We start from the raw sequence: 22,756 nt of genomic DNA, 5'->3' as shown, positions 1-22,756 counted from the left end.
TGGCTATAAGCCGGGGAATTGGGATTAGGATCCTTAACCTTTCCTGAGTGCCAAACTTTCAGCTTTCAGATGATGATAATGACAGTTTCTGATTCATAGGGCTTCAATGAGAATGTCATAGTAGGCTATATATGATAGGGTGAAACCCTAGTGAATGTTTAGTATGTTGTTATGGTGATGCTATTCACACCCTGAACAAGTTGCACACCGGGAAGATTAGTGTGGAATGCAGGAGGGTGATGGATTAATGCTACTCAGGGAAGTTAGAAACATCTTCCCAGGGGAGCTCTCACTTCCAGTGTCTCTAAGAGATGGCAATGGTCTGTCCTGTTGAGGAGAGAGGGAGGAAAAGGAGAAATGAATACAGGAGCATGCTCAGAGACTACTATGCAAGCAAAATATGGCTAGGGGCAGACAGGAAACTACCAAAAGTCAGAAATTCTAAGAATACATTTTTGCTTATGCTAATTTTAAATTCCAAACAGTTGAATATACAATTCTTTTTAATGGCCAAAATAATGCTTTACTTTTAAAAATAAGCTAATGAATGCCACGTCAGAACAAAGTCTAAAAATTGCATGTACCCTATAGAGTTTGTTCCCTGGAGTTAACTTATGTTTTGTTTTCAGTTCTTTCCTGTATGTACATGCATTTTTTTAATTGGATAATTTTTTAATTTACATTTAAAATGTTATTCCCTTTTCCGGTTTCCTGGACATACGCTCCCTATCCCCTCCCCCTCCCTTTCTTCTATAATGGTGTTCCTCTCCCCAACCAACCCCCTACCACCCCCCAACAGTCCCTTACACTGGGTGGCACAGCTTTGGCAGGACCAAGGGCTTCTCCTTCCTTTGGTGCCCAATAAGACTATCCTCTGCTACATATGCAGCTGGAGCCTTGAGTCAGTCCATGTGTAGTCTTTGGGTAGTGGTTTCATCCCTGGAAGCCCTGGTTGGTTGGTATCATTGTTCTCATGGGGTTGCAAGTCCCTCCAGCTCTTTCAAGCCATTCTCTATGTCTTCCAACAGAGATCTCATTCTCAGTTCAGTGGTTTGCTGTTAGCATTCACTTCTGTATTTGTCATGCTCTGGCTGTGTCTCTCAGGAGACAGCTATAGCAGACTCCTGTAAGTATGCACTTCTTAGTTTCATCAATCTTATCTAGTTTTGGTATATATATGGACTGCATACCATGTGGGGCAGGCTCTGAATGGCTGTTTCTTCAGTCTAGGCTCCAAACTTTGCCTCCATATTCCCTCCTATGAATATGTTTGTTCCCCCTTTTAAAAGAAGTGAAGCATCCACATTTTGGTCATCCCTCTTCTTGAGCTTCATGTGGTCTGATTGTATCTTGGGTAATTTGAGCTTTTGGGCTAATATCCACTAATCAGTGAGTGCATACCATGTGTGTTTTTCTGTGATTGGGTTGCCTCACTCAGGATGATATTTTCTAGTTCCATCCATTTGCCTGTGAATTTCATGAAGTCATTGTTTTTGATATCTGAGTAGTTCTGCATTGTATAGATGTACCACATTTTCTGAATCTATTCCTCTGTTGAAGGACATCTGGGTTCTTTCCAGCTTCTGACTTTTATAAATAAGGCTGCTATGAACATAGTGGAGCATGTGTCTTTGTTATATGTTGGAGCATCTTTTGGGTATATGCCTAGGAGAGGTATAGCTGGGTCATCAGGTAGTACAATGTCCAATTTTTTGAGGAACCCCCAGACTAATTTCCAGGGTGGTTGTACCAGTTTGCAATTCCACCAAAAGTGGAGACATGTTTCTCTTTCTCCACATCCTTGCCAGCATCTGTTGTCCCCTGAGTTTTTGATCTTAGCCATTCTGACTAGTGTGAGGTGGAATCTCAGGGTTGTTTTGATTTGAATTTTCCTGATGACTAAGGACACTGAATATTTCTTTAGACACTTCTCTGCCATTCAATATTTCTCAGCTGAGAAGGCTTTGTTTAGCTCTGTACTCCATTTTTAATAGGGTTATTTGGCTCTCTGGAGTCTAACTTCTTGAGTTCTTTGTATATTTTAGATATTAGCCCTCTATGAGATGTAGGATTGGTAAAGATCTTTTCCCAATCTGTTGGTTGCCATTTTGTCCTAATGACAGTGTCGTTTGCCCTACAGAAGCTTTGCAGTTTTATGAGGTCCCATTTTTCCATTCTTGATCTTAGAGCATAAGACATTGGTGTTTTGTTCACGAAATTTTTCCCCAGTACTCATGTGATCGAGTCTCTTCCCCACTTTTTCTTATATTAGTTTGAGTGTATCTGGTTTGATGTAGAGGTCCTTGATCCACTTGGACTTAAGCTTTGTACAGGATGCTAGGAATGGATTGATCTGCATTCTTCTACATGCTGACCTCCAGTTGAACCAGCACCAGTTGTTGAAAAATGCTACCTTTTTTCCATTGGATGGTTTTGGCTCCTTTGTCAAAGATCAGGTGACCATAGGTTTGTGGGTTCATTTCTGGGTCTTCAATTCTGTTCCACTGATCTGTCTGCCTGTCTCTGTACCAATACCATACAGTTTTTATCATTATTGCTCTGAAATACTGCTTGACAAGTTCAGGGATGGTGATTCCCCCAGAAGTTCTTTTATTGTTAAGCATAGTTTTCACTATCCTGGGTTTTTTGTTATTCCAAACAAATTTACAAATTGCCCTTTCTAACTCTATGAAGAATTGAGTTGGTATTTTGATGGGGATTGCATTGAATCTGTGGATTGCTTTTGGCAAAATGGCCATTTTTACTATATTAATCCTGCCAATCCATGAGCATGGGAAGTCTTTCCATCTTCTGAGATCTTCAATTTCTTTCTACAGAGACTTGAAATTCTTGTCATACAGATCTTTCCCTTTCTTGGTTAGAGTCACACCTAGGTGTTTTATGTTATTTGTGATTATTGTGAAGGGTGTCATTCCCCTAATTTCTTTCTCGGCCTATTTATCCTTTGAGTAGAAGAAGGCTATTGTTTTGTTTGAGTTAATTTTATACCCAGCCACTTTGCTGAAGTTGTTTATCATGCTTAGTAGTTCTCTGGTGGAACTTTTGGGGTCACTTAGGTGTACTGCAAATAGTGGGATTTTAGTGGGATTGCTTCAAGTTTCTCTCCATTTAGTTTGATGTTAGCTACTGGTTTGCTGTATATGGCTTTTAATATGTTTAGGTATGGGCCTTGAATTCCTCATCTTTCCAGGACTTTTATAGTGAAGGAGTGTTGAATTTTGTCAAATACTTCCTCAGCATCTAATGAAATGATCATGTGCTTTTCTTTTTCCCTTTGAGTTTGTTTACATAGTGGATTAAGTTGATGGATTTCTATATATTGAACCATTCCTGCATCCCTGGGATGACACGTACTTGATCATGATGGATGATTGTTTTGAAGTGTTATTGGGTCCGGTTTACGAGACTGTTATTGAGTATTTTGCATTGATATTCAAAAGGGAAAATGGTCTGAAGTTCTCTTTCTTTGTTGGGTCTTTGTATGAGCATAATTGTGGCTTCTTAGATGGAATTGGGTATTGTTCCTTCTGTTTCTATTTTGTGGAATAGTTTGAAGAATATTGTTTTTAGGCCTTCTATAAAGTTCTTATAGAATTCTCCATTAAACCCATATGGTCCTGGACATTTTTTTTGGTCGGGAGAGTTTTAATAACTACTTGTGTATCTTTAGGAGTTATGGGTTGTATAGATGGTTTATCTGATCCTGATTTAATTTGGTACCTGGTATTTGTCTTGAAAAGTGTCCATTTCCTCTAAATTTTCTAGTATTGTTGAATATAGACTTTTGTAGTAGGATATGATGATTTTTAAAATTTCCTCAGAATCTGTTGTTATGTCAACCCTTTTGTTTGTTTGTTTGCTTGTTTTGTTGTTGTTAATTTGGATACACTCTCTGTACCATCTGGTTAATCTGGCTAAGGGTTTATCTAGCTTGTTAATTTTCTCAAAGAATCAGTTCCTGGTTTGGTTAATTCTTTGTATAGTCCTTTTTGTTTCTTGGTTGATTTCAGCCCTGAGTTTGATTATTTCCTAACTTCTCCTTTTCTTTGGTGTGTTTGCTTATTTGTGTTCTAGAGCTTTATGTGTGCTGTCATGCTCCTAACGTATGCTCTCTCCTGTTTCCTTTTAGAGGCACTCAGAGCTTTGAGTTTCCCTTTTAGCTCTGCTTTCACTGTGTCCCTTAAGTTTGGGTTTGTTGTGCCTTCATTTTTATTAAATTCTAAAGTCTTTAATTTCTTTCTTTATTTCTTCCTTGATCAAGTTATCAATGAGTAGAGCATTGTTCAAATTCCATGTATATATGGGCTTTCTGTCGTTTTTGTTTTTATTGAAGACCAACCTTAGTCCGTGGTGAATGGATTGGATGCATGAGATAATTACAATCTTCTTGTATCTGTTGAGGCCTGTTTTGTGACCGATTATATGGTCAATTTTGGAGAAGGTACTATGAGGTGTTGAGAGGAAGGTGTATTCTTTTGTTTTAGGATGAAATGTCCTATAAATATCTGTTAACTACATTTGGTTCATAAGTTCTGTTAGTTTTTCTCTATGTCTGTTTAATTTCTGTTTCCATGATCTGTCCATTGATGAGAGTGGAGTGTTGAAATCTCATACTATTCTGTGATATGCAATGTGGGCTTTGAGCTTTAGTAAGGTTTCCTTTATGAATGTAGGTGCCCTTGCATTTGGAGCATAGATATTTAGGATTGAGAATTTATCTTGGAGGATTTTCCTTTTGATGAATATGAAGTGTCCTTCCTTATCTTTTTTGATGACTTTTGGTTGAAACTCAATTTTATTCGATATTAGAATCCCTACTCCACCCTGTTTCTTTGGACCATTTGCTTGGAAAGTTGTTTTCCAGCCTTTTACTCTGAGGTAGTGGCTGTCTTTGTCTGTGAGGTGTGTTTCCTGTATGTATCAAAATGCTGAGTCCTCTTTACATATCCAGTCTGTTAATTTATGTCTTTAAATTGAGGAATTGAGTCCATTGATGTTAAAAGATATTAAGGAATAGCAATTGTTGTTTCCTGTTATTTTTGTTATTAGAAGTGGAATTATGTTTGTGTGTCTTTCTTCTTTTGGCTTTTTTGCAAGGAGATTGACTACTTTCTTGCTTTTTCTAGGGTTTAGTTTCCCTCCTCGTGTTGGAGTTTTCCATCTATGTTCCTTTGTAGGGCTGGATTTGCAGAAATATCTTGTATAAATTTGCCTTTGTCATGGAATATCTTGGTTTTTCCATCTATGTTAATTGAGAATTTGCTGGCATTTGTGTCCTCTTAGGTTTTGTATGACATCTGCCCAGGATCTTCTGGCTTTCATAGTCTTTGGTGAGAAGTCTGGTGTGATTCTGATAGTTCTGCCTTTATATGTTACTTGACCTTTTTTCCCTTACTGGTTTTAATATTCTTTCTTTGTTTTGTGCGTTTGGTGTTTTGACTATTATGTGACAGGAGGAGTTTCTTTTCTGGTCCAATCTATTTGGAGTTCTGTAGACTTCTTGTATGTTTATGGGCATCTCTTTCTTTAGGGAAGTTTTCTTCTATCATTTTGTTGAAGATATTTACTGGCCCTTTAAGTCCTTGAGTCTTCACTCTGTTCTATACTTTTTATCCTTAGGTTTGGTCTTCTCATTGTGTCCTGGATTTCTTGGATGTTTTGGGCTGTGCACTTTTTGGATTTTACATTATCTTTGAGAGTTGTGTAGATATTTTTTATGGTATTTTCTGCCCCTGAGATTCTCATCTTTTGTATTCTGTTGATGATGCTTGCATCTATGACTCCAAATCTCTTCCCTAGGTTTTCTATCTCCAGGGTTGTCTCCTTTTGTGCTTTCTTTATTGTTTCTATTTCTATTTTTAAATCCTGGATGGCTTTGTTCAATTTCTTCACCTGTTTGGTTTTGTTTTCCTATAATTCTTTAAGGGATTTTTGTGTTTCCTCTTTAAGGGCTTCTACTTGTTTACTTATGTTGTACTGTATTTCTTTAAGGGCATTATATATGTCCTTCTTAAAGTCCCCCATTATCATTATAAAATGTGACTTTACATCTAAATCTTGCTTTTCTGGTGTGTTTAGATATCCAGTATTTGCTTTGATGGGAGAACTGGTCTCTGATGACGCCAAGTAGTCTTGGTTTCTACTGTTTAGGTTTCTGTGCTTGCCTCTCGACATCAGGTTGTCTCTGGTGTTAGCTTGTCTTGCTGTCTCTGACAGTGGCTTGAGCCCCCATATGCCTGTGTGTCAGCACTCCTGTAGACCTGTTTTCTCTCAGCAGGATTTGGGAACAGAGAGCTGCCCCTGGGTTTGTCTGAAGCCTCCAGGTGGGTTGCTTGACACAGAAGAATTGGTCTTACCTCTTCTCTCAGGTGTGTAGGTGCTCCTGGTGCCTGGCTTTTAGCTCTTGGTGCAGACAGAAACCAGATGGGTCATGCCCCTAACTGCTCCTAGGTCCCCGTGCCCAGACAACACAGATGGTACCAGGCAGTTTCTTTTTTGGTCAGGAATGTGGGCAAAAAGTAGTTGTCTCCTCTGAGTTCTTAGGATTGTCCACACTTCTGAGGTTCCAACTCCCTCCCCCACAGGATTTGGGTACAGGGAGCTGTGGGACCAATTCAGTTCAGTTCCGCTCCACGTGCATTTTACATACATACTTCATAGTGCATGAAACGTTTTACATTCTCTCCTTTCTCTCCCTAACAATTTTACTAACAACACTTACCTAGATGTTTGAAATGTATACATCTAAAGGTTATTACTGATTTCATATATCTAAATAAAGCACCAGAATCCAGACTCAAACTCAGTCTCCAAAATTTTGACTCCAAAATACATCGCCATAACTTTAAAAACTTCGGTATACTACTTGGTTGCTTCATAACAGTTAATTGAATGACTGTCCATGATTTCAGGAGCTACTCCTTATTACACGGTAATTTATTTGTAACTTTTCATTTGTACACATGCTAGCATTCTGAGTACTTTTAATATATTTATAAAAATTGCTTGTTTTAGATATAATATATTGTAAAAGATTCCTGGAATTTGTTATGAGGCATGAATCATGCCAAAAGGCATGAATTCCTAACATATTGACATTTTGCTTTCCAGAAATACCCATGGCATTCCTGGTATTCTATAAACAGTTTATTTCATTGAAATCATTTCCTACTGATTGATGAGCTGTAGACAGATGTAGTGCTTTATTGATCGCTCTGAAATGAATTCACTACCATAAGTGATTCCATACCACAAATACCTTATCCAACCTGTAACTCACAAAGTAGTTATTTACTACAATAACACTACTTTTAAACAATTGGTCTGATTGTGGGTCTCAGTAAAAACCTTAGGAAAATAAACATTGTTATGAAAAAGCTAGTAGTATAATAAAATATGTAAAGGTGACAAAATTGAAACCTCTTCTCTGAACCTGCTATGACTTCTGAATGAAAATATGTTATTTCTCAACAAAGCAGAGGTTTTTTTCTTGTACAACTCATTGCAAACTATTGTTATTCAGAGGTGAGACATTGAATATGTGTGTGTGTGTGTGTGTGTGTGTGTGTGTGTGTGTGTGTGTTTACCTTGCCAATCACTGAAATGTATTGAAAGAGACTCTCAAAGACCCCAAGTGTTCTAAATTTATCTCAGTCAGTTTTTCTGGTTTGGGAACTCGTTTGGAAATCTCACAAGGCCAACTTGTCTGCAGTAATTTCTAGTGCTTTTTGTTTGGGGCAGGCTCAAAAAAGCTCTGAGAGGTGCTAAATTTGGTGCTTGGCAGACACCATAACACGCAAGGAGAAGAAATACACGAAGTGTAAAACCCAAAACATCAAAACTCTTTACATTTCAAACAAACTTGAAATGTATGGGGAGACTATATAACATCTGCATAGATCAGCTGTGTGGACAGTTTATGACAAAAAGAGTCAACAGGATAATAGCTTTCTTCTGTCTCTGTCATTTGGTTTATAAATAACGGCCATGTGTGACTGATGTCAGAGTTCAAGGGGAAAATTCCATACCTATTTCCTACTGATTAAAAATGCTGTGACGTTTTGCCTTAAATGAATATTTAGTACCCAGGCCTACAAAGAAAGAGGAGGTGTGGTGAGAGCCAGAAAATGTTTCTAGATATAATGAGCTTAAAGCTGGACATGTTGGTACACAATTACTTACAGAGGCTGGTATCTGATTTTCTTTCTCAGTAAGATAGAATGGGTAGTATCCACCACCGTGAAAATGTGGGTGACAGTTTTAGATCATGTTTACCCAAACACTAAAAAGAAACAAATATGACAATCATGAAGACCTATGTAAAGAAGATATGGTAGGCTTTTGTTTCATAATTTATTAAGACTTATTTTATTTCATATGATTTGATGTTTGTCACTATATGAGTGTATGTGTATCACATTGTGTATTTGTGTATGTGTGGTGCTCTCAGAACATTGTGTGTGTGTGTGTGTGTGTGTGTGTGTGTGTGTGTAGCTCTCAGAACACTGTGTATGTGGTATGTGTGTGTATGTGTATGTGATGCTCTCAGAGAAAGAGTAGACATTGGATCCCCTGGAAATGGAATTGTTGACACTTGTGGACACCTTGTGTGTGTTGGAAACTGAACACAGATCTTCCGGATAAGGAAGTGCCATGAACTTCTGAGCCATCTTGCCAGCACTGGTAGTTTTAGTTTTGCTATTTTGAAGTTGAGCTAAGAGTTCCTAGGAGAACAGATTCCACAGACAGGCAATAGCTTTAGGGATAGCCCCTGCTCCAGTTGTTGGGGGACCCACATGGAGCCCGAGCTGCACATCTGCAACATTTGTAATGTGCTGGGGCCTTGGTTGAGCCTGTGCTCACTCTTTGGTTGGTGGCTCACTGTCTGAGAGCCCTCCAGGGTCCAGGCTAGTTGACTTTGTAGGTCTTCTTGTAGAGTTCCTATTCTTTCACGGCCTTCAATCCTGCCCCCAACTCTTCTAACTGGATTGCCTTGTCTGGCCCCAGTGGGAATGGATGCATTTAAGCCTGCAGAGATGTGATATTCCAGGGTGGGAGGATACCCTGGGGGGAGCCCACTCTCTCAGAGGAGAAGGGGAGGGGGAAAAGGAGAGGTACTCTGGGAAGGGGGGACTGTGAGGCAGGAGCAGCTATCAGGATATAAAATGAATGAGTAAATAAATTAATTATGGAGGGGGGAAAAGAGTTCTTAGGACAGTGGGGGGAAAATCTCATGGTTCTTAAGAAAATAGTTATCATTAATTTTGTTGAGAAGACGTTGCTGATCAGAATAGATAGTGTGCATTATTATGTCCTAGATGTCATGCTTAGGGGCTTGTTCATGAATTGGTTTCCTGCTTCCAACACTATGTCTTCATCACCAGGGAGTTACTGTGCAAGTTTTATTTTGCAGATGTTTTTTTCTGTGAGATAAAAAGACAGAAATTAAAAGTGAATTTTTTAAAATCAATACTGTGGATCTAATTATTTGGGAATTTAAGTCCCAAATAATATGTGAATGGATGAACAAATTGCTGAATTCTAGGGGATATATTTAGATATTCTTGCCTTTTTTTTTGCATCCCAACAAAGTGATATCACCATGCAGAGTTTGCCAGAAATGATGCAATAAGAAAATGATTGCTTAGTATTTGGGAAATTCCAAGTAAATGGGGCACAGAGGGAAAATCCATTGTTGGTGTTTGAATACAGGCCTATGGTTGGTCCTGCCTCCCCCAAGGCAAGTTCCTTGGAAGGTTTAGTCAGCACAGCCATCTGATGAGTAGATGTCCTTTCAGAGGCCATGTGTGTATGCTCAGGGAAGATTTTGACCTTGGTTCTGCTGTATCAACCCTGCAGCTCAAGTTACTGCGTGTCATAGGCTTTTGTTCAAGTATCTGCCTATTTGTAATTGGAGTCAGTGGAAAGTGCTAGTGTCTAATGGGGAGCTGAATTTGGCATTGCATTTTGAAGAATGGAACAATGGGTTAGTATTTATTCTGCCAAAGAATTTGTAGTTCAATGTTTTTCCTTTTTTTTTTTTATGTTTTTGTTTTTCAGAAACACAGACGATGAAAAACCAAAGGAAAAAGCAAAAACAAAAATGAGAGAGAGAGAGAGAGAGAGAAAGAGAAGGGGGAGGGAGGAAGGAGGGAGAAGAAGGGAGGGAGGGGGAGGAAGAGAGAGAGGGAGAGGGAAAAGGAGAGGGAGAGGGAGATAAAGTCAGGTATAGTGGCAAGCACACATGCATGTACTTTTAATCCCAGCACTCAGGAGGCAGAGGCAAACTGATCTGTGAGTTCAAGGCCAGTCTGGGCTACAGAGTGAGTTCCAGAACAGCCAAGACTACATAGAGAAACCCTGTCCCCATCTTGAAAAAACTAAATCAAACCAAGCACCAAAAAAAAAAAGTAGCCCAGATAATTTCTACTTTAAGTTTTTTATTTCAGAATTGGACTTTCCATGCAAATACAAACTAAACATCATCTTCTTTTACCCCATGAGCATGAGATTGGTTTTTTTCTTTTTTGGATTTCTTTCTGTTTTGAGTGAGGGATTCACATATTCCAGGTTGACCTCAAAAAGGATGCTCTTCTGTTCCTCGTGACGCTACCTCCCCCAGGAATGACAGGTATGTGCTACCACTTCTCTTGTATTTTTATTATAAAGCCACATTACAATTGCTATGAGAGCTAAAGTAGCGCACATTAATTAAAGGTCACCATTTCATAGCTTTGCAGATGAATAACTGCTGCGGAGAAAAGCCTGAGAAAACAGGATGAAGATTCTATGTGTGTTGATTTGGCAACACAGAATAACGTTGTACAGGTAACAGGATGGGAGTGGAACAGTCCTTGTTCACTCCCAGTCTCACTTCCTCCACACATCTGTTTGCCTTTTATGGCAGGCATTGGTAAAGCCACGTCTACTCCATAACCTTGAAGGACCCTGTATATGTCTAGAAAGGCCACTACAACATTCATCTTCTTGGTCTGGAGCATAGCTCTGTGGAAGAACAGACATTTAGTGTGCATGAGGCCCTAGGTTTTGTCCTTGGGACTGAAAACAGGAATATTTTTATCACTTTTTAATTAGTCCTTTGAGAATCTCATACAACGTATTTTGCTCATATTTACCCCTTTTCCCAGTCCTCCTCCTCCTCCTCCTCCTCCTCCTCCTTCTCCTCCTTCTCCTCCTCCTCCTTCTCCTCCTCCTCCTTCTCCTCCTCCTCCTCCTCTTCTTCCTTCTCCTCCTTCTCCTCCTCCTCCTCCTCCTCCTCCTCCTCTTCCTCTTCCTCCCAGGCTCACCTTCCTTTCCCCATCTACAATTTTGTGTCCCCCTTTTTGTTAAATTAAACAATTTGATTAATTTAAATTAAAATTTAAAACATTTCATTTGTGTGTATAGGGATGTATGTTTGTATGTTTGTTTGGTGTGTGTGTGTGTGTTGCACTTATTGTATATGTATAAAGTATATGCTTATGTGTGTATGTGTATGTGGTGCATGTGTAATATATTATATATTGTATATATATAAAGTGTATGTTTGTGTGGCATGCGTGTGGTGTGCATATTGTGTATGTATAGTGTATGCTTCTGTGTATATGTGTGTGTTTGTGTGTGTGATGCACATGGTGTGTATGTATAGTGTATGCTTATGTGTGGATGTGCATGTATTATATGTATGTAATGTGCATGTTGTATATGTATAAAGTGTGTTTGTGTGTGTGATATGCATGTTGTGTATGTATAGTACATGCTTGTGTGTGTGTGTGTGTGTGTGTGTGTGTATGTGTGTGTGTCTCTCCTGCTCCTCACTACTGTTAGGACAGGTTGATGAGCTTTTAGTGATTCCCTCATCTTTGTCTCAAAGTTGTTGTTGGAATGCACTGTCCTATGGCTTTAATTTACAAAGCTCTCCAGATCTGAACTTTCTTTTTATAGCTTGCATGGTAAAACATTTTGCTCACTGAGTTAACCCATGTCTTAATTTCTTTATAATGAATCCTGCCTGTGACAGTGAGCAACGACTCTGCTAGTAACGTTTAATCTCACAGAACTTCCTAAATTGAGCACATTTTCACAGTCAAATTATTCTGTTGTTTTAGTAACCGGGAGTCCCGGAAGTTTGCGCCATAGATAACACCACTGGGGAGTTCCCTTCTTTAGCAACTTCTTCACAGGCTCAGGTTCCTTTTAGTCAGTCGTGGGGGTTAGTGTATGTTTTGCTTTAAAATTCAGCCTTTTCTGGATTCCCATGTTTGCTCTACATTACCGACAAACTAGAGACCTGTGTGCTTGTCTGCCTGCCTGGGTGGGTGGATCTGCCGAATAACTGTTGCACGTCCTGTTCCTTGGTCTGAGTCATGCCTACCCAAGCTATGTGTTTTTGCCAAGATGGTGCACAAACAAGTTGTTCATTGTTCATCTGTTCATGGGGCCAGGACTTGAAGCTTCTAGAAACTTCAGTAATTATTCAGTTCTCCCTTCTCTGTCTCATGCTTTCCCTGTCTTGTGTTGGGCTGTGTTTTGTTTAAACCTCAAAGAGAAATCTTGTTTTACATATTTCTCTAAAGAGAAATCTCCCCAAGTGTGCATTTTTCCTTAAAATAACATGTTTTTGCAGGTCTCTTCATTTGTTGCTAGAAAGAATAAATACACATTCCTGTTTCACAGCAGCATGCTAATGCAAGTGAGAAGCATAGTGTGGCAACTAGAGACAACATTTGAATTCAAAAACATGTTAGGGAACTGTGTGGGGATGATGGAGAGAAAGCATGCTGTCCTCATGGCTTAACCATACCTGACACACGGAAGCTCTTCTCTCTACCCCCGGGCAGCTGTTGACACCACAGTTGGAACCTTGGTCATGTGAAAAAATCTTGAAGCCATTCTTGAAAACTTTCTTCATTAAGTTAAACCTAGGTATGGAATCCCTAATCTGTGCCCTCTCTAGCCAGTGGTTATTACAGCAATGAAAACAAACCAGCCAAATCTGGCTTTTATAGAACTTGCATTCTGGTCAAAGTTGACATACCATAAATCAGTGGTCCTAACTTTCCTAATGCTGTGGACGCTTTAATACAGTTCCCCAGGTTGTGTGACCTTCAACCATAAAGTTATTATTGTTGTTATCTTATGATGATAATTTTGCTGTTATGAATCATGATGTAAATATATGATATGCAGGATGACTGAAATGAGATCCTCCCCTGGAAGGGTCATGTTTCACAGGTTGAGACAATTAGGCAAAAATGAATATGTAGTCTAGTGTAGTGGTGCACACATGTAATCCCAGCACACAGGACATAAAGACAGGAGGTATCCATGAGTTCCAAGCCTGCTAGAACTACATAGAAAGGACTAGGTCAGCCAGTTCTACATGGCTAGATCCTCTAAAGCCAAACAGATAAGCAAAAGTACACAAAATGAAATAAAACAGAAAAGAAGAATAGATTGTATAGTAATGAGGGTGTGTTGGGGAGAGATACGAGATAGGGTAAGGAGACTGAAGTTTTAAAGGGTTCTCCTTGAAAGACTGTTTACAGAAGGTAATTCTAAATAGATGAATTTTAGTGGAGACTAGAATGAGGATGAGAACAAATGAAGGAACACTGGAGGTATAATCCCAGCTGTGAGAACACAGATAGGAGGTCCCGAGGCATGGAAGCAAGAGGTCAAAATGAACTGAGAAATGAACAGTGGTAGGAGACAGTATCAGAACGAGTCATGTGGACCCTGGCATCTGCTTTGTTCACGTGTAACAGGAAGCCACAGGAAGTTCTGGGGCAAGGGAAAGATATATCTGTCACTAGGGTCCTTCTAACTCGTGTGCAGAAAAAGTTTGTTAGCAGAGGGGAAGATTCAGAGAGACTGGAGATGCTTGGCTGTAGGAAAAGGCAGTGAACAGGCAGAGGATGAATTTCAGTTGCTCCAAATACTCTGTGAGTAGGAAGGATATTCTTTATGTACACATATACTGTTATTGAAAATGAGAGCAATTTCTGTTCAGGACAAGACCTACACTAAAGTTACTTTTCCTTTGACTATAGAAGAAGCAGATGTTTCTATAGAAAGATTGTAAGAGAAGGGAATGTAAATACATTGCTAATAATAGTTTCACTGCTGAGAAGTAACTAGCAATGTTTTCCTGTATTTTCCATACGTTCTTTTATATATACAAATATGCATTTAAAAATAGACCACTTCCTGTTTTCAGAGACTATCCATAACCTGAATTTTGCACTTACCAATTGTAGTAGCTAATTGTGCAGTTGATGTGAAAACGTACCAGACAGAAGCAATTTAAGGAAGAAAGGGATTTATCTTGACTTATTGTACCAGGACATACAGTCCATCATGCCAGGGAAAATAGAGCAGCAGGAACCTAAGGCAGTTGGTCAAGTTGAGTCAACAATCGAGAGAGAGAGAGAGAGAGAGAGAGAGAGAGAGAGAGAGAGAGAGAGAGAGAAACCATGAATTCCAGTATTCATTTCCCTTTCTCCTTTTTGTTGAGTCTGGGACCTTAGTCCATGGAATGGTGTTGCCCATAATGAAGCTGGGTTTTCCCATTTGACTTTAGGGTAATCTAGATATTCCTTCACAGGCATACCCAGAAGCTAACTTAACCTGGATAATCCCTCATTGTTATGCCCAGAATATCATATTCTATGTGATTCTAGATACTATTAAGTTGACAATCAATATTAACTATTATACTAATATTCTATGAATATTTACTCATTTCATGAATGAGGAGACAGAGCAATATTTTCATGGTTTAACTATTATACATGCAAACCATCAGTCAATTTAATCATTCTGCACAGTAGGGGATTTACATGGCTTTTAGTTTTGTGTTTTGATAAATTATTATTATAAATGACATTGCAAAGAACATCCTTGAAAACATATCATATATTTGTAGTAATTTTCTTTAGACAGGTTTTAACGATTACTTTTAAAATGATTAATTCTTTAAAAATTCATGGTTTATGTTATTAAGTTTTTTTATCATTATTCACTCCTGTCAATGAAACATCCTATTCATTTCTACTTTCTATTTAAAGATGACTAAATTTAAAACAAGGCCCATCAAGAGCAGGGAAGTTCTCTAGCAGTAGAGACATTTTAGTAGGTAGTAGAAATTTGCTTGGATAGGGTGAAATTAAGTGAAATCTATTTGAGTATTTGAAAGGTCTGTGAAGTCTTAGGATTCTTTTTGAATTTAAGATTGGGGATGGAGGGAAAGAAATATGGAGGAACATTGAAAAATCTTGTTTCTTAAAATCTATCTAGAGACAATTAGGGCTCTTTTTGGTCATAATTCATGTAACACACACACACACAGAGAGAGAGAGAGAGAGAGAGAGAGAGAGAGAGAGAGAGAGAGAGAGAGAGAGAGAGAGAGAGAGAGTAAAACTAGGGTTCTGTGATTTGAAAAGAATTTCTAAAATTTATGGGTTGGAAACAGTCTCAAAGTTGTTCTGTTGATGGTCACTGGAGATGAGAACTATGGAATGTTATTTTGGATGATAGCTCATGAAGACCAGGGTGGTATCAATGATTTTATGAGGAAATGGAAAGAGGTCTGAGTTGTTATTTTTCTGTTCTCTCTCCATGTGAGGCATCCCATCAAGTTACAGTGCCTCAAGGACTTTACCAGACATGGGTACTTGATCTTACATAGCTCAGACTCCTTTACCTTTTACCAATTCTACATTCTCCTACAACAGTACAAAATGGACTATAGTATCAGGGAGCTCTACAGCTATTTGGAGAGTGGAATTAACATTGTCAATAAAGGCGGTAAGTTGACATATGCTTTAGAGTGTACAAATAATACAGTTGCAACAACTTTTACACAGGAGAAGAAAAGCAAACTATATGTTCTACATTTCTAGGTAGAAAATACTATTGTATATAATCTGAATATCACTAGCTCTACCAATTTGTTGGATGAATTATTAGTTTATTATGCATTAGTTAAAAATAATGTTGGATATCGCCTAGTTCTAGGCAGTCTGATGGACTGTGGGGATCAAAGTGGATATAATTTTTGTACTCAGTAAATTTATGTGGGTGGAAGTATGTATGCAATTTAGCAATTTTAGCATGATGTAGACCATGATGAACATCCCATGGCACTCATGATATGCCATGGCAAACAGTGGAGGGCCTCAAAATTACATGAAGAAAAGTCATGCTTAATACAGATGAAAAGGCTTAGAATGAAGATGATGAAGACATCCTCATTTGTGTTTTAGCTTGAATCCTATCTGGTCAGATGACCTTGGACAAAGACATTGAACCACATCTAAAATAAGTGGGAAATAATATTTGCTGAATAAGATTTTTATATGAATTAAGTATAATATTAAGTGAGCCACTGATATAGCGAGAAGCATGCACAAATGTTGAATCCATGTTCATTCCATCTAAGTATATGTATGACTAGTTCACCAGAGCATCTCTTCCCAAGGGGTACTTTGATGATCAGCGCACTAGAAAAGCAGAGGCTGGACAGGATTTGTTGAAACTGGAAATCGTTTCTACTACTTTTGCCAGTGTGCTATCTCAAAGTAGTGTACTTTATATAACTCCGAGCCCAGAAGCATGTCTGTGGGTTTTCATGAAGTTGGATTCAAGCTGTGCTGTAAGTGGACAAAACCCAGAAGTCAAGTATAAGTTTTCTGTTCATAGAATTGTCTCCTTGCTGATTATTCTACATCTTGAGCAATAGCAGAGAAGATTGCTCTGTATGAATGATTAGGAGGGTCGAATCAAAGTTACCCATAGAGGCTAGCATTTAGAATCTCCAAAGACCTTCTAAAGGAAGGATGAGAACACCCCCAAACAGACAATATATATAATACAAGCTATTGAGCTTGTATATAACTGTGGCAGAGACACAGGGCTTCTTCTGTCTCTCTTTAAGGATGTTCTGGTGTTATGTTCCAGACTGCCACTCTCCTCTGTATCATATCCAGTATGACAAGTTGAGGCAGGAACATGGAGTCTTTAAAAAAAATTAAATAAGTACAAAGAGTTGACTCTTAAGAATGTGAGTGTTCAACAAACTATGAGAAACTCTAGTACAAATGGTCCTCAGAAGGTTTTGGATACCAGTCACAGAGTTCTTCTGAAACATAGAGTCAGCTCCCAGAAGGGTTTTCACCACAAATCTGGCACCAAAGGGATTCCTTCAGTTTATATTTTAGAGCAGTGTACAAAGAGCAATGGTGTATCAATTAGCTGAGACCCAGAAGTCTGTGGGTTGACAGTCTGAACTATTAGAATCAATATCAATATAGTCTTTTTTCTTCAAAATTAGCTGCACAGAGGAAAATATGTAGCTTCCCTATGATCAAATAAATGAAAAGCTTCAATATTTAAAAAAAAGGTAATCAATATAACAAAGATTTAAGTGAAAAACAAAATCCAGCAATGACAACTATCGGAAGCCCATTCACAGTGGCTAACAAAATGTGATCGGATCTTTCTGAAAACCTAGTTGGCAATGTGTAGTCGAGGCCTTGAAAGCATCCTATCTCTTGATTCATTCACTCAAATCCTAACCCTTGGTCCTAAAGTGAATTCGAAGAATTAAGTGAAGGAACAATATCAAGCGTGCTGACTGCAGAATCATTGAAAACAAATGGAAATTTTTGAAAATATCTCAAGATCCAACAATAGAATTGATTAAATTATGTTCTTGTCATGAAATCTCTTTGATTTGATGAGTTATTGGGGGCAACAAAACTGATGAAACTGGTGTATAAAATGATGCTTCGTGTCAATGTTAATATAAGTTTTCAATTTTGATTTTCATGAGAGGAACAACTCCTCAGGCATTAGTAACATTGTTCTAATTAATTAACAATTATGCACATTGTGTCATATAATATGTAGTATTGTGGGTTCTGGTTTTTACTGTGCACTGTTAATTTGGTGGCAACTATGTAAGCATAATAACCTTTATATTTTTCCAAATGAAAAAATGTTGGAAAGAAGTATACTATTTTATTAACAATGGTTGACTAGCAGTGGTAGGATGTTTCTATTCATTCTTTCTTTCTCTTCATTTAAAAATATGCCTAAATCAATGTTTTTTGCTTTTAGAACAGACATATGAACATCAAGCCTGAGGGTTTCTTTTTGTCTTTCTTTAAAAAGCAGCTCTGTTTTCTGTTCTACTAAGGAAGGAGAAACACTCTTTGGAGAAGAGAAAGCCCGAGGCATTCACTTCATAAATAAGGCACTAATGGCTTAAAAAGTCATGGACCCATAGATTTGTGGGGTTGAAAGGTCACTGATTTCAAGTCAATACCACTTATTCCAGAATAAAGAGACAGTTATTTACTGAGTGCCTACTGTGTGTAAAATCTGTTCTACATAACATTCTTACCTTCCTTGCATTGCCAATCCCTACCCATTCGTTCTTTCAGGGATGAGTCAAAAGGCCTTCATGTAGACTCCCTTTGACTTCCTCTCTGCTGTCCCAGCTCAGTGCCTTTTGTCTCTTGCAAATATAATTTGTTTGGAGCTTTCTAAAGACAGGGACTGGATCTTTAATTCCTGGCTTACCATGGACCCACGGGCACCTGGACAAACATAAAGAAGTTGAAGGTAAAGGTTTAGGTACCCTAAGAAGAAAAAGACAGTAAAAGAAATAGTGTTTGCCCTTAAAGATCTTTGGAATAATTGTAATGCAAAAGCCAATTAACAGTGCATATATAAAAACTAAAAAAAGACAGCAATAGCTGTCACATGGTTCAATGTGCTTGTTAAATAAATAGTAACATATGATTAATGCTTTTTTTCAATGAGAAGCAAAAATGCTAAGAAAATGAGATATAAAATGGCTCTTCTGTACATTTCATGTAATTAAATTACATGATTTTATTTTTCAATATTTAATGATCAAAACAATGCATGGTTTAATAAACAGGATTTCTGAGTGCATGAATCTCAGAAATTACTAAGGAAGATGGAACTTTTTCGTCCTGAGCAATTTTTCAGTTGAACTTATTAAGGTCATAAAATTAAATGTCTTATCTTAAGTACATGTTTCATTGGGAAGAATTATATAGCTGAAAATCATTATTAATCATTGAGTTTCTAGTAAATAAGTTAAAAACATTTATTTTTTTTTAAAGTAGACGGCTACTGTGCAATAGAAACGAACTCAGTTTAGAGTGAAGCATGAGTCTCCTGGCTCTGTTAATTGTGTGGTCTCACCAATGGAAGGGTACCAAGAGATCTGCTTCTGGTGTGTTCTTCTATTGAGTGGATGGCTTAGCAGATGATGTCAACATATCGAACTTGTTCCTTCCCTACAAAGGCACAAAGAGTATACACTCCAATATTTATATTGTTTATCAATGGAAATTATGACAGATTTTCGCATTTTATTAAAACTTTTAAATGTAATGAATAATATATCTATGCTCACACATGCCCTTCAGTCCGTAAATAACGAACATGGTCTTTTCATGGAGGTCAGGTGTGTGAAGTCTGCCACTGGCTTCCTTTAGTGTCATGTGCTGAATATATCTTCATGCAAACACTCTTGAGCAACCAATATGTGAACATTTTTCATTGTGTGAGAAAGGTATTTATAATACTATCTATCAGAGTCCTGGATGCCAACTCTGAACTAAGAGGAGTATAATAATTATTTAAATGCTGCCTAAGAAAACGTGTCATGCAGTTCAAGCAATTAGAAAGAGATGCCAACAAAGGGAGCTCACTTCTAGTAGAAGATTGTAAATAATAAATTTTATTCAAACAAGCAAGACCCTGAATTACTATAAAGTAAGCATCAATTATACATACAGTTTAATATTTTATCATAACATTTACATTAGAATGGCAGTGATCTGGGCTCTAGAGAGTTCACTCTCATAGCCTGTTGGGCAGTGGGGACCTTCCCGCCTTCTTCAGAGCCTTTGAAGGGTGATACTGAGATGGATTTCTCTTCTCAAACCTTCAAAAAATGAGGAGCTCTAAAAGATCAGAAAAACATCATGCCATTGTGAGAATTCTATTGATTTATTTTAGTAACAATCATAGAATATCTTACAGGGACAAATGCATGAGAAAACAATCAGGCTGATGAATAGATTAAGCTACCTGTGGTCAACATAAAGAGTGCACGGATCTCTTACTGGCTACTCTCCAATCCCTAGAAGCTGTTTTGTGAAAGGAGGAGCCCACAGAGACACTAACTGCTTTTCAGAACATAGAATTTAAACCAGTGTGTAGGACATTTATGTAGGCAGATTTTGATGATTCATGTTACTCCAGAAGACGATGTGATGTAATAAGAAACAGACCTATATTTTACATTTTACTAGCTAGAGATCTAGGGCCAGTTACTTTGGTCCTATTAAGGGTAAGAATACTAAGTATTGTAGTCATGGGGATCATGTGAGGCTATGGCCCTTACTAATATTCGGCTTCCTAGAAAGAGGACCACAACTGCACCAATAGAACACTTCCTATCTGCAGCTCTCTCTTGAGCTTGAGGCTGTCTGACTTTCTTAGTTAGTTCTGAGAATCCTCAGAATAGGGTCTCCTATGGAACAGGCGTCTCAGTTACTTGTTATGGGATGACTCAGTTTCCTGGCCTTCAGTGATCTCTGCTCTTTCCCTAGTTGTAGAGGATGCTTAGCAGATGAACTCCGGTTTCACTCAGGATATATTATAAAGCTTTAAGACTACATTTGCTGCAGTCCTTAAGGCTGGAAAAGTTCATTTTAATGTGAAAAAAAATAAGTAGGATTTTGAGGGTATTTTTTTCCCCTCTGTATCATGCAGCTAAGAAGTAAAATGGTTTGAATCAAATTAAACTGAATGAGAAAAAGACCCCACATTCTATTTCTAATCCTACTAATTTTTAGACATCTGGTCTTGGACAAATTAGCTTCTTTTGAATTTCTGTCTCTTTGTATACACCATTTAAGTTGAACTATAGCAGTATTATTTACTCAGTGAAGGACAAAGATGTTTATGTACTATACTTGAAAGGTCAAACAGATGGGATCATTTTAGATTGAAGGCGCATGTGTGGGAGTCATGCCTTTTGTGAGCTGCTTAAATTCCCATGGGGTCTGGTAACTTGCTGTGTACCCAGCAGGAACCTAGAAAGTCTTGTCACGGTGATAAATACGACACCATTAAATAAGGCCACATTGAATACACAAAGAAACCCAAGAAAGAAAACAACACAGAATCTCAACCTCATCTTTTCGTATTCTATGTGGATTTCGGTAGGTCACTTCACCACTTTTAACTCTTTGATTTCTAAGAGAACCAAATACTTACAAAGGGAGGAAGGCATATAAGCAGAATAGTCATGAAATGGTAAGCGTAAGGCTCTAAAACTCAGTATATTGCTACATGTATTCTTTTCAAAGGGATAGACTTCTCATAAAAATAACTGCAGGATGATGTTAGGCTATTGCTTAAGACATGGACTGTGCTTGAAATAAGAGGCAATTTAGAGACCCTAGATTGATTGACCTCTTAATTTTACTAGGAAAAGAAAGCCAAATTATGTGAACAATGTATTTGCACTCTTTAAACTTAGAGACAAAATTTGCAAGAGAGCTAGGACTAAATTTGCAAAGCCACGAGCCTTTGGGACATTCAAATCTGTCTGTTTTAACCTGTTTTGCTTATTTTTAAATTTCAGTGACAGAAGGTCATCTTGGTGTCTTAAATTTAGAATGTCTTTGCCAGTGCCTTCTCATTTCCTTCCTTCCTTCCTTCCTTCCTTCCTTCCTTCCTTCCTTCCTTCCTTCCTTCTTTTATCTGTGAAAAAAAAAGGAAATCATGAAGAGAATCAATTCCATGAATGCATTGTGTGACAGTCAGGGCTCTGCTCCTTGATGGGCAAGAAGGAAACTAACTTGCTTGTCTATAGATTTCTTTTCTCCATTCTCACATTGTTGGCATTAAGCAATCTGCTTGCCCAGAGAAACCAGTGCATTGTAAAGCTATAAACATATCTGAAAACCAGCAATTCAATTATGACTCATTTCTACAGTGATCTTGGTATAGCACAGTGCAAAGAGCAATTTCCTTCATTAGACGTTAACTACTGTCAATTTCTTCTCTTGGGAAATAAACAGTATGCCTTTGAAATATGTATTTTCTCTGCTAATGAATCTTTTTCTTTTTAATCCTTGAGAGACTCCCTCTTAACACAGAGACCAGGGTAGAGGAGCGACTTTGAATGGAGGAGATGATGGAACTGATGTCATATCTCCCTTGCTCTCCACTTGTGCATGGACCTGGGGAGGGCTTTAAAAAGGAGGTAATGCTAGTATTGCTCAGCCCAGGGAACTTGGAGGCAAAGTTGATGCCCATGGCAAGAGAGCTGCCCGTGCTTCATGTAATGTCTTGAAGGCCCTTAATTCTTTTGAAAATCCTTGTTTGATTGTAGGACAAGCTAATGCAGAGAATAATATCTCAATTGGAATTCAACATGTGGCTGCTTGGGTAAAGGACAGCTTTGAGAGCTGTTTCTTAATAAGTTTTAAAAATCTTTCATTCATCTCTGATCTTGGAATTATGCTTCTCTAAAGCATTTTAGTATTTAACTTTTTGTGAAGACCAAAGTGACCTGGCCAATACATTTTCTTGGTTTAAATCTACTGAGTTTCTGGTGCGTTTCCTTCACTTTGAAGCCTTGGCATGCAGTGCGAGAGAGAGGGGCTTCATAAGAGAC

The 22,756-nt window shown here is 38.1% G+C and overlaps 1 long non-coding RNA gene across 7 annotated transcripts in view; it reads left to right on the top strand.

Annotated features, from left to right (window-relative positions):
- LOC102546491 (uncharacterized) overlaps positions 1 to 22,756 on the top strand; it is a 266,102-nt gene that overhangs the window by 90,283 nt on the left and 153,063 nt on the right. For 3 of the 7 annotated variants that reach the window (XR_010062773.1, XR_010062772.1, XR_010062768.1), the window contains 2 exons: positions 10,591 to 10,651; positions 10,753 to 10,848. The exons of 1 other annotated variant lie outside the window; for it this stretch is intronic. This is a non-coding gene — a long non-coding RNA (uncharacterized LOC102546491). Of the gene's footprint in view, positions 1 to 9,253; positions 10,007 to 10,590; positions 10,652 to 10,752; positions 10,849 to 12,369; positions 13,965 to 22,756 lie in introns of those variants that run through there. 3 more of the 7 variants (XR_010062766.1, XR_010062765.1, XR_010062767.1) reach the window with 3 other exon arrangements.

Source organism: Rattus norvegicus, chromosome 1 (assembly GCF_036323735.1).
Source record: "Rattus norvegicus strain BN/NHsdMcwi chromosome 1, GRCr8, whole genome shotgun sequence".
In the NCBI taxonomy this organism is placed as follows: Eukaryota; Metazoa; Chordata; class Mammalia; order Rodentia; family Muridae; genus Rattus; species Rattus norvegicus.
Note: the sequence above shows the minus strand (reverse complement) of the source record. Positions and strands in the feature narration are given on the sequence as shown.